The sequence below is a fragment of the Bos indicus genome, chromosome 4 (assembly GCF_029378745.1).
Source record: "Bos indicus isolate NIAB-ARS_2022 breed Sahiwal x Tharparkar chromosome 4, NIAB-ARS_B.indTharparkar_mat_pri_1.0, whole genome shotgun sequence".
In the NCBI taxonomy this organism is placed as follows: Eukaryota; Metazoa; Chordata; class Mammalia; order Artiodactyla; family Bovidae; genus Bos; species Bos indicus.
The window spans coordinates 36,169,124-36,182,665 of NC_091763.1; positions in this window are offsets into that span (position 1 = coordinate 36,169,124).

Consider the following 13,542-nt stretch of genomic DNA (forward strand, 5'->3'; position numbering starts at 1 on the left):
TTATTGTAATTCTATGGGCAATGTCATATACTCGTATCAAAGTTTTCTGACTTGAAATGTATCTAAACAATTAATTTTCCCTAGACTTCCAGTTAACTGGGTGCCAAATTTAGTGTAAGATAAGAAAGATATCTATTTGTTTTCCTTGGCAGGAGTTTTCATTTTATCATCAAATATCATCTGTTACATATAAGCTTTGCCTTTTATCTAAGAAAGACCTAAAAGCTAATGTTTATGGGGCATATATGTTCTTTCTATACAATATGAATGATCACTCTTTTTTTAGATACACATATACATACATACATTTGTAAATTCATTTTTTGTTATATTCCCAGTTAATAAATTTTCACTAGCAACTTCATTTATCCATAATTGCTTTTTAAAATAGATTCAAATTTTCTAATCATTTAGTGAATTGTAAAACTAGTTTCTCACAAACAAAAATTTATTAAATGTTTAAAAGACTTGGATTCAGGTATGTGTTCAGTGTTTATTGCATGCATACTCCAATAATTTCAAAGGAATTACTTGGAATATAGAGCATAAATTAAATTTCTAGGGAAAATTATGCAGATATCAAGCAATAGACATAAATTCAATAAAACAAGATATACATCAACTCATGAGCAAGGTGGTCCTGAGGTTTGGTATTCATCTAGAAAGTCTCCTTGGAAAATATTTTCTTTGGAGAAAGAAAGTATTGATGGAATAAGAGGATTTGGCTGAGTGAATAAAAGAAGGTAGTCCTCATGGTAACTAAATACTGTAACAAAAACTTCAGGACTGCAAACAGAGGACTAATGAAGGGAAAGCAAACATGCATACTCAATGTAATTGGGGGGAAAAAAAAAACAGCAAGTGTAGCTGCAGAAGAGATTCCTTGTTAAGGATTACCATAACAAGGATCCATGTGTGCGTTTAAGCAGTTGGATTTAATCTTCAAGTAATACAGTTATCTATTATCAATGTAGTAGTAGTTTTTCTATGTTCAAAGTATGAATCAACTGTGAAGATTTGAAAAATAAATTATGGCACTTTGGCTGAAAGATTAAAAACAAGCTTGGAGTGAAAAGGTAGAGTCTAGAAAATTAAACTGTTACAATATTGCCAGCATATCCTAGACAGAGCTTGGATTTAATGGTGGAGGTAAGAGAAAGATAGGCAGAAACAGTGAATATTACACACATACACAGGCACACCAGCTGCTTAAGATGCATTTCGTGTGTAGTGATGCATTGAAGGTCATATCAAATGTCTAAACTTAAGTGATGCTAGTAATAATGGTAGTTAGCATCAAATATATGTTGAATATATTTGTAAATGCCAGACACTGACTTTGGGACTTTCTAATAATTCAATCCTGATAATAATTTTGCATAATCCTTTTTAAAGATGGGGAAGCTGTAAGGGCACTTAAATGATTTGCTAATAACCTGTAAATAGATAACTAGAATTTAAGTCCTGGTTTTTGAACTTCAAAACCTGCACTCTTTCTAGTTTATCAAACCAAAGACAGTTACGTTTGGCTTAAGATGCATTCCTTTGGTATGATCAAACCTCATTTGATGCTAAAATCATTAAATCAAAGCATCAGAAATCTCATACATCTCATTTAATCCAAAATTGTATTCTATGTGGGAATAACTACTGCAACCACTATAAAAAATGTTCACTGCTCCTTGAACATTTCCAGGAAAGAAGACTTTATCAACTCTAATTTAAATTTTTATATATTCCAGTGGCTAGGAAATTTGTTATTTTGAGTTGAAATCTGCTGCCCTGTAACCTTCTCTCTCTACCTAAGACACTGCCCTCTGGAATTACACAAGAAAAAATGTATCTGTTCCACAGACAGCTCTTCAAAGACGAAAATGACCATCAAATGTCTATTCTACATGAAGCATCTTCAGTTGTCTAAGTCACTGAACAAAGTGGTCATACCCCTCACCATTCTTTACACTGCTCAGCATGCTACAGCATGACATAGGTAATCAGTGCTATTAATCTGTAAGACAATCTGCTTTTTTCTTTACATTTCACCTTGGTCCAGAAGATGGTCTATAACATATTTCGATAAATGTACTAGCTTTCTTTACATGAGCACCAGTCAGCAAAAGCAGTGTACTTCAATCAATACCTTCTCCTTTTCATAATTAAAATAGACACCTAACTTTTGATAAAAATAAGACCTTATTTCCAGCTGCAATATGAACACCTGTGAGGCTAGAACTCTGGAAATCTGAGAATTGTGCAGGCACTTAATCATCGTTTACACTTCGTATCTTTAGTGCTCAGCTGTGAAGGCACAGCCAGTGACCTGCTGACGGCTTTTCCAGTAAAACAGCGGAGACATAAACCAGGGCAAATCAGATATGCTTAACTAGAGGCCTTCTCGCCAGCTGTCAATGAGCCACACAGCACTGAGGATGCCCAGTAGGAGGCTCTCCTATATCTGACTTGTGAATAGTTAAGAGTGTTTGGTTAAACATTTCGAAAAGCGATAGGTGAGTGGGGTCTTGAGTTGAAGTTATGGGTCAAATTCCAGGCTTGCAGTAGCACATAGCAGACAGAGGAAAATAAATTACTGGACTTTCAAGTGCGCATAGATATAAAATACTTCATGGTGTGATTGAAAGCTATGCTCTATAAGTTAACATAAGTAAGAAATATTGTTAAAGGGAAGTTAAAACTCCCAAAATTTCTTGTCAATAAAATAATCGCAAAAGAAGATAAATAACAGAGAGGTGGGTATAAAAGGCACATGAAAGATAAAGCAGGATGTGGACTTAAGAGAGAGAGAAACACATCCCCCTCTTTATCTTAATACCCTGGAGAATATTAATTTAATATTATCATCCTGTTTTCTCATTCATGATATGTTCAAGTAATTCAAAAGAAAATTAAACATTTAAGATAAATGTATTAAGAGGAAATACATTATTTGACACTCACTTTTAGGATGAAATTTTATAGGGAAGATCTGTTTATCATCTACATAAATTTCTTATAAAAATGGATTTTTTATCATAAAGATGTGACCTCTTGATCCTCCTTGGGTCTCTTAATTAAAATGAACATGTATACATGGAAATGTGTTTATTTGTAGATATGAATATGTGAATCTATATATATGTATACATGAATGGGGAAATATTTGTTATGTATTAATGATGTGTATTAATGTCATGTATGTAAAGTGTACATTTAAATATTTCAATCACCTAAATTAGATATTGTATTAATTTGTTGCATGATATTAATTAGAATTAATAATGATAATACAATTATTAATGTTATGTATTATTAACATACTCATGATATACTGAGGTATTATTGAATCACAAGATACCACTGTTAACTAGAAATCTATATTTTCTCAGAAAGCTGAAAATGCTATTTAACATTTCTGCATAAATAATTTATAATTAAATATATCTATTAATACAAATTTCTAATATTAATGCAATTTAGATATGTAAATATTTTTCACAAACATCATCTCATTTGATTCTTTCAATAATATTTAACCTTCACTTTGCTTATGGTCATCATATTCCCTAATTCAGAGTTGATGATGATGAATTTTTTGGTTATTTATATGATTAACAAAAGATAGAGAAAGTATCCAAATTCAGTTTTTCTGACTATTTAACCTAATCTTTTCCTCTTTATAATGAGAACTTATGTGTCCAAAAAAGTAGCTTTTACATTTTCAATCATATAGATAATACATTCTTAGATTTGCAGTCAGTAAGAATTGATCAACAGATCTATAATATCTCAAGAATAAACAAAGCTTTCCAGATATCTAAGAATCATATCTTAGCATGTTTTCTCTGACATTTTTATCCAAACATATTTTATGAGGAACAGCAAGAGAAAGAGAGCAAGAGCTCTTCCTGAAGAGTTCTTTATTTTGAAACAAAAGCACTTATTTTTGTATTTTAACAAAAACAATCTTTTCTTTCTAGATTATGCACAGACTAGTCAGAAAATAGCCCTGGTTGATTTTTCCCCCTTTGGCTAATGTTATGACTCAAGTAAAAACATTCAGAAACACAATCCATACGGTTGGCTTTTTGAAGTGTGCTTAGTACTCCATTTGGGAGTCTCGATTTATACCTCTCAATCTGATTTGGATAACATGCAGATTCCCTTCCGTGAACAGACCCGATGCAAACACGCAATGGATTAATTCCATAATAAATTATGGGGGCAATAAAGCTTTCTAGATGAGTTTGCCTCTTAAGTAACATCTTTTATGTTGCCTTATAAAATTAAACTTATGTTTTATTTGTTAGTCATTCTGGCATAATAAACTGTTTGAATTTGGGGCACTTAGTTTTGGGTCTGAGCATTTTCTTTCTTGGTGCATTGTTTTATGATGGTTCTGTAGCTACTTATTTGCCAAAGCACCTGAAAGTTCCTGGAGGATACTAAGATCTACTCAAAATAACATCACACCTAAAGGTGCATGGAAATATAGACTCCATATAATGCTGAACTCCAGCTGTTTCTCATCTATTTCTACTTCTATTTACTTTATGTCTAGAGAAAGCCTACCATTTGCCATGCACTGCTGTAATAAGACCGCTGTGCTTTAGTTTTGTGTGAAATTATATTGCACAGAATATGCACTTTAGGCCCTTTATACGATTGCTGTTAGGGTAGGAAAGCTGTCTCAGGCAAATAAACAAAATATGGTTTATTTGATCGTATCCTGATGAACACTAGATTGTAGAGATGCCCAGAATAATAATTATTGTCCTTATTGAATAAATTCTTTGTTGTACTTACAAATAACCCTTTTTATTACCTAAATAATACTGCATGGGATTGTCTTAAACATTTAAGGAAACTTTATTTTGCTTAGTTTTGAAATTCCTTAGGGCCCAACACCAGAATTAGTAATCTCTATTCTAGAGCTTTATAAAAGTAAACCAAAGTTAAAATCTAGTCTTTTATAAATAAAGGAGAGTTGGAGATATTGTGCTTGAAAAGCATTCTTGATTTATTAAAATTAGTGAACCTTTAACCTTATATTGCATCAATAAATTTAAAAGAAGTTTTGGAAACAACTGAGGAAGAAGCTAAGGTGTTTTTGATACCCATGAATTCATGGCAGAAATGGCCTAATCCTAGTGAGAGATTACCACTTTTACTCCCAGATGAATCCAGGAAGATAAAAATAAACAAACAAATAAAATAGAGTCAGACAGACAGAGTCCGAATTTCATGTCTTCTATTATAAACTTAGCTTCTCAATGCCTAGTTCTCTATTTCAGAAATGGAGACTCATTCAAAGCAAAAGAAAACATTTTCTTAGTACTTTTAATGCCTTTCACTGAAAACAGAGAACTATAAAGCACTGTCCTTAAGGAATGAACATTTATTATTTTTTAATGAGTTCTGTCTAGTCTGCTTCATATGGTTCTTGTGAAGATCAAATGAACATGTATATTAAAGTGCTTCCAAATCTGTGAAACACCATAGAAATGGAAATAATAAAGACATTAAAGTAGTATCAGATTCAGTTAATTTAATTAAGATTTTAAATATTCACTGAATTTATTACATTGATGACCATGAGTAGAAATAAAGTCATGCTTTACCACCTTACATCATTTCTAAGGACAGAAGAGCTTCTAGGGCTGGTGAAGAAAATTCTTCAGTTAAGGATGTTCTATCAATAGTAAGCCTTTATGGGGGCAAACCTTGTGACTTTCAGAGTTGATTCTCAATGAATCAGTCTTTATAAACTATCAGAGTTCTCTGTTAGTTTCATAGGGCTGCCATTTATAAATTACCACAAATCTATTGTTTATAGGAACAGACATTTATTCTCTCATAGTTCTGGAAGGTAGAAATTGAAAACCAATAAGGCTCTAAGGAAGAATCCTTCCATGTTACTTCTAGATTCTGTTGATGGCCAGCAATCGTTGAAATTCCTTAGCTGGTGGCAGAAAATCCACATCTCAGCCTTTGTTTCACACAGCCATCTTCATTCTGTGTTTCTGCTTGAAACACATCTGTTTGTGTCCAGAGTTACCCTCCTTTTAAAAGGATATCAAGCATAGAGGACATAGGGCCTACTTCAACTGACGAAGACCTCAGCTTAACTGATTATACCTGCAAAGAATGTTGTTTCCAAATAAGATCACATTCAGAAGTACTGGAGTTGAAGACTTCAACATTTCTTTTTGGGGAGACTAATTCAACCAAAGTGAGTCATAGGATTAAAAATTTGAATATGTTTTTAGGTGGAAGTAGCAACATAGGAAATTTGAAAACTCTGATCCTAAACCACATATGGTTAGTGGTTGCCATGCTGGACACTGCAGGTCTCTCAACTTTGCATAAAGTTACAGGGACATTACTGTGAAATACGGTACTTTTCAGTTTCTTGAAGGGTTCATTGCAGTAATGTTGACAAACTGAAAAAAAAAAAAAAGAGAAACAAGTAATCTTTTTTTCACATCAGTGTTAAATCTCTTGAACTAACAAAGTCTTAAATTGAGTGGGATAAGAGGAGAAATGATGAATAATTTTGCTATATCAAAAGCCATTAAAGAATAAAACTTGTTCTGGCATAATTACTATGTACTTTACAGCTCATTTAACTAACTGCTCATTATCCCATGAAATAGAAAAGCATCTTGGCACTCAATTCCATCTGGATAACTAGAGGTCACTGAAGACTACTTAGAAAGTCAAGTGAAACTGATTATTTCCTACCAGATAAATGCTTACACCTAAACTTCTATTCATATATAAAATACCAATTGGCGTCATTTTTTGGCAAGTTCAGCAGAGAAATATTGAAATTAAAATTAATTATTTGAGAGAAAATTATTCATTTTAGCCACAAGGGTTATTTTACTATTACTATTTTTATTATATACTCAAAAGTATTATGGAGAAAGCAATGGCACCCCACTCTAGTACTCTTGCCTGGAAAATCCCATGGACGGAGGAGCCTGGTAGTCTGCAGTCCATGGGGTCGCTAAGAATTGGACATGACTGAGCAACTTCCCTTTCACTTTTCACTTTCACGCATTGGAGAAGGAAATGGCAACCCACTCCAGTGTTCTTGCCTGGAGAATCCCAGGGACAGGGGAGCCTGGTGGGCTTCCGTCTATGGGGTAGCACAGAGTCGGACACAACTGAAGTGACTTAGCAGCAAAAGTATTAAAAAATTGGATTTTTTGTTTTTATTACTGCCAGTGCATGTTTTCCTTACAGACAAGAATAGTATAATACTCATTTTTTAGTGAATATATGTTTTAAAATAATTGGCATTTTAAAGTGTGCATTTAAAGAACACATGAAAAAATGAATTAGGATTTATGATTGTCATTTTTAAAAAAATGTCACATATCACAACACAGTAATAACTAGACTACTTTGTCCACATATATATGAGACTTTTAAATGCTTATCTCTACTGAGTTTTCCATTTTATAATTCACTCTTTATAATTACTTAATTCAAGTGTTTACAGGGTGAGTATCACCTGTAGATATTTTTAAGCTGTGTTTGCTACTTAGAGTTCTTTCTTTAACCTCTTTTTACAGAATAGTCTTCATAATTCCTCTCCTTTGGCATCAGAAGATGTAGGATGAAAAGGCCAGATAAGTTATGGTGTAAGGACTGTGAATTCGATTACTTATTCACACTGATAAAACATACTTTCTATGTAGATAAAAATAAATTATTTAAATTTGTAAAAAAAAGGTAGTATTTTCTCATTTTGCTCATAAAACTTAATTCTTTCACTTTAAAATTTCAAGTAGTATTTTCTCATTTTGCTCATAAAACTTAATTCTTTCACTTTAAAATTTCTACCTGCTTTAGATAGTCTGAAATCCTTCCAGAAATAATGTCTGTTTATGGAGCAGCAGCACAAACTCCAGAGAGAACTCAGTAGGTTGGCTTTCAGGAACAGAAGAAAAAGCAAACTATCTAATTATTGGGACTTCCAAGGATAGAAAAGGTCTTATGTCAAGTCTAAAATATTTACATTTTTCTTAAATTAATTTATAGCTGAGAGAATACAGATAGACTGATTTCTAGTTCTCAAAAATAAACTAAAAGACTTAAAAGGCCTACTTGAATTTGTGTTTCTTTAAAACAATATAAGTCAAATGTAAATGAATCAGAAACATACAGATTAAATTTCCTCATACTGTTTATAGCCATAAATAGAGGAGGAAACTAAACAGTTGGCCAAACATATTGTGGGCTTGCCACACAACAATCAGTTGACAATTACTTGAATTATCTACCAGCAATGAAGAGGGTTGGTTTATCTCTCCACCATTACTTTGAATGTGGTGAAAATATCTGTGGAATTTAGTGAACCCCATTAATGGAAATTCTTAGTTCTCTTTTCCTATAAAGCTAAAGTTTCAAATGCTCACTGATATTTAATCATAACTGTGTATAACAACCATTGGGAAAGAAGTTATATTACTCTCTCTCGATTATTTGAAATACTTGCCTTTCTAATCAATGAATTTTATATAAAATGCTATTACAATTGAATATGGAAAAGATCAATAAGACTGAAGGTAAACATTGCTATTTCAATAGTAGAGAATAAATGAATAATGATAATTTGGAAATAATGAATACACATGACTTTATGCTATTTGGCAGAGGGTTGAGGGAGAAAGTGAAGAATAAAAAGAGAAGAGAGACATTTTAGGACAGTAAAAATTCTATGTACAAATTATAATGATAGATATATGTCTTTATATGTTTATCCATATTCATAGGCTGTGCAACATCAAGAGTGAACTATAACATAATCTATGGGCTTTGGGTGATTCGCTGAGTCAGTGTAGGTTCATCCTTGGTGAAAAGTGTACTATTCTGTTGAGTAAGGTTGATGATGGGGCAGGCGATGCACATGTAGGAGAAGGAAATATAAGAGTATCCTCTCTGTTTCCTCCCCTCAATTTTGCTGTGAACCCAAATCTGCTCTTAGAAAATGAAGTCTTAATAATGTATTTAATTTAATCAATAATTAGAAAAAATCAAGTGTTATGTTGCTCTAATTAGAAGTTAACTAATGAATGAGTCCTGAATAGTCATTGGAAGGACTGATGCTGAAGCTGAAACTCCAATCCTTTGGCCACCTGATGCAAAGAACTGACTCGTTGGAAAAGACCCTGATGCTAGGAAAGACTGAAGGTAGAAGGAGAAGGGGACAACAGAAGATGAGATGGTTGGATGGCATCACCTACTTAATGGACATGAGTTTGAGTAAACTCCGGGAAATGGACAGGGAGGCCCGGCGTGCTGCACTCCATGGGGCCACAAAGAGTTGGACACGACTGAGTGACTGAACTAAACTTAACTGAATGAAAATGAAGTTCAAAATCTTCTTTATCTTTTCTGTTCATTGATTTTAACAATGTCAGACATAGTGACTGTAATATAAGTCACTGTGTTGGGCTGGTTTAGGGAAGATTAGTTGAAATTACATCTTTTTTTCCCTCTTTAATGAACTGAATCTTTAAAATAAGTAGAATTTTAGCATATCTCTTAGAACATTGTCATATATGTGATGGTGTTCATTAAAGTAATAGCTAAGACTTTATGGAGTTGGCAACCTCAGAAGGAGATAAACCAAATGATACAATACCAGAAATCATGACTTGGATTGCTTCTTTTCTTTTACCTAAACATAAAAAATAAACAATTATTTAATAAATAAATATATTCATATATAAATAAAAATTATCAATAGCTATGCAAAATAGTCATTTTATTGAATTAGTTCATATTAATAATTACAACGATAATTTTTCATTCACCCAACAATTTTCAGAGCTAATCATTTTAATTCTTATTACAATCCCTGATCTCTGTTGTTATTCTAATCAAAATGTCTTATTGCATTATTCTTATCATAATTCCTCATCAGACCATTCATATTGAAAATTTACCAGTAGTAAATTACAGTAGCCATTACATCTTTGTCATCTACAGACAGTAGAGACTGTAGAATGAGTTCTATTCTTATACTTATCTGAAAGCTCTGTCATGTGCAACATGACAGAATTTGCGTCTTCCACAGAAATAAAGGTAGTCTCTGAGTCTTGTGGAAAAGGACTGTGAAAGGAGCTCTAAATGATTAACACTTCACAGAACAGACTCTTGGATACAGGCTTCCATGAAACTCCATGGGTATAGGTTTCTGAACATGTGTCTCTTAGACAGCTTTCAGACTTCTACCAATCGACTGAGGTAGGATTTCCAGTACCATTTTTATCTAGAATCAAACAGCTTCACAAAAAAATACTGTTGAACCAAAATGCACAAGAATTATTATATGATAGTTAATTGATAGTGAAATTTATTGATTTTTTTGAATAGTTTTAACATTGTCTTAATGTTATATCTTCTGCTTCTATGAAAAGGCTTCTTTTCTTCCACTTTTCTTACTAATTCATAAGCTCTGCTTTTGTGAAATAAAACAAAACATTTTAAACTATCAGATACTCACTGATTCCCTCAGAGTTCAAAAACTCTTACTAAGTCACTTTCAGGGCAAAATTGTTATTTACATAGGTTAATAAGAATCTGTCTTCCTTTTAACCAGGATGTTTTCGAGCAAATTTGTGGGAGTGTCCATTTGAGAACAATGCTCATTTAAAAAGGTTTGACAAACCACTTTTTATGGAACAAAGGTGTTTTTAGTTATATAGTCAATGCTTACAAAGTCCTACCAGGAAATCTGGTCTGTTATCAGGCTTTGCTGGGTCTCATCTTTATAGGTAGTAACAAAGGTCACTGGCTGGTATTCCAGGAACCTACTAAATTTGGGGAGCCTTGTGGAGAGAAGGATTTGCCTTAATATATGAGTATAACAGGTGAAAGCAAGTTGGAGCAAATTTGTGGATTTTGTTTTCTTAGACTTTGCATAGTAATTTAGAGACTTTTAAAAGTCTAATCTGATTTTTTTTATTATGAATTATCAAGACAGCATTCATCCTGTGACCTCAGCAATTTTAAGTATTGTATAACTCTAGATTTGTGAAGTAAACTGCAGAACTGTTTCATAAATTAATGTTCTTGCTGAAAGTTAAAGTGTTATTCTCTCAATCGTGTCCAACTCTTTGTGACCCAATGGGCTGTACCCTGCCAGGCTCCTCTGTCCATGGAATTCTCCAGGCAAGAATACTGGGGTAGGTTGCCATTTTCTTCTCCAAGGGATCGTCCCGACTCAGGGATGGAACCCAGGTCTCCTGCATTGCAGGCAGATTCCTTACTGTCTGAGTCGCTAGGGAAGCAATGTTCTTGCTGCATGCACATACATAATCAGGCCAAAGGTAGTGATCAGACCAAACATATTATGTAATCAAGAATAATCTACATGTTAATCTTATTCACTACCAAATATCATGTAATTAGGAATAATCTATATGTAAATCTTATTCACTACCACACTAAAAATGTCAGCATTACAAAAATTAATATTTAAGATGAAGATCTACTGGAGTTTGATGTTGATTCTATTGCATTTTCCTTACTTTCCTTTTCCTGGGGTTTTGGATACTGAAAAGCAAAGCATTGAGTTATTGAGAACAAAAACAATTGCCTTTTTGCTTTAACGGCTCTTAAACTTATGTACAAGAATTTTCACCACAGCATTTCTTAGAATTTCAAAAATGGGGAAAACCACAAAGGGGAAATGGTTGAATATATCAACATGGTAGATATTTCAGCCATTAAAATATGTTCAAAGAATTTTTAGTGACAAGGTACAAGCCGTATATTAAGCTGTATCTCAATTATGTAAATGTATGTGTACATATAAATGCACTCTCTGACCATAAACTTTCACTGTTCATTATTAACAGTATCATCTTTCACTGTTAATGATATTTCATCTCACTGATACTTATGTTCCCTTGACCTGTTCAGTTTCTCCCTATCCATTGTGCTCTTGCTACATCATCTTCGATTTCAAGCTGGGATTCACTGTATACAAATAACCTAACTTAGCATGATTAAATCCTAGTTCATAAAATTTTAAATCAAAACATTTCCTATCTACATGCCATCAGAAAACAGCTGGGGAAAACTGGTTAGCCATCAGAATACCTAATTGTAACAAGTTCCTCATCACTTAGAAGACATCTTAATTAATATTTTTCTAGCTACTTCTATCTTCCAATTTCTAAGGTGATCCATCTACCTCTCGCATTCTCAGTTGCTAATATTAAATCATGGAGGAAATATTGCTCCTTTTGTCATAGGCCATTTTTCCAGGTCCCCTTGGGACCACATCCCTTCCCAGGTTCCTTTCTGTTATCTTTATTAAGTATCTTCTACTTTGCCTTCCTTCCTTCCTAAAACTTTTCCTGTAGCAGTAGATTTATATGTACACATACATTTACACTTAGTCTCCTCATCTCTCCTCCTGTCATTATCCTTAAAATATATTAGATTTTTGATTATGTATAAAATTAAGTATTTTTTCCTGAAAAGTTGATATTGGATCACTTGCAATTTTAATGGTCTCAGGGCTCTAAATTCTGCTAAGTATAGCTCAAAAACCTACTTGAAGCACTTTCTGATAAACATTTAATAACTGTCATTTACTGTGTCCTTAATAGGTGACTGGTATTATACTAAATATCTTACAAACCTATTTTTTCCTTTTTTTTAATCTCATTTTTAATAACGAGAACCTTGCAGGATTGATATTGAGAACACGAAGTTCATACATTTATCAGTAGTTTACAGCTAAATAGTGGCAAAGCAGTATTTGAAACAAGTGCTTCTGACTTCCAAATGTGAATAAAATTGTATGTGAGTCCCTAGATTTTAATTTTCATTGCCTTGTTTTTATGTATACTTTTCTCCTTTATTTTTGCCTATATCTACTTTTTTTCAAAAAATAAAGCTCATATGTGTAAGGAAGGGTGGAATATAGGTTTATTTTATCATAATAATGTTAAATCATTCTCAAGCAATCAATTTCATTAAGATTTTGAAGCTCAACATAAACTTAAATTTCCCTTTTTTACATTCTCTAATCTTACTATAGTGAACTATCAAGCTGTAGAACAAACCACCCATCATTTTATAAAAGACTTTTCTGTTTCAGTTTGGCCTTGGGCAAATTGTTGTGTCATCACTACACTAGAAATTAAGCTGTGTCTGTGATGACAATTACTTGTGCAATTTCCTGAAATCCCAGACTAAAGCCGAGACCAGACCCATGATTAAAGACAGCACAATGGAAACATATTCATGAAATATGGAATATATCTATTGCAAAAACGATAGGAAACGATTGTTTCCTTAGAACAACAGAATAAAGAATTCTTAGAGAACTATTAAATTTAAGAATGCCTGCTTGCCTAGAGATTAAATATCTTACTTTTCATAGTTTTTCATGTTCTTAGATTGTATGTAAGACTTTATTTTTAGTCCAAGACTTGCTCCAAATAAAATGTTATACCTTTAACCATGTTTCAGTTCTGTGTATCTTGATTAGATTTTCTTTTTGATCAAAGTCCT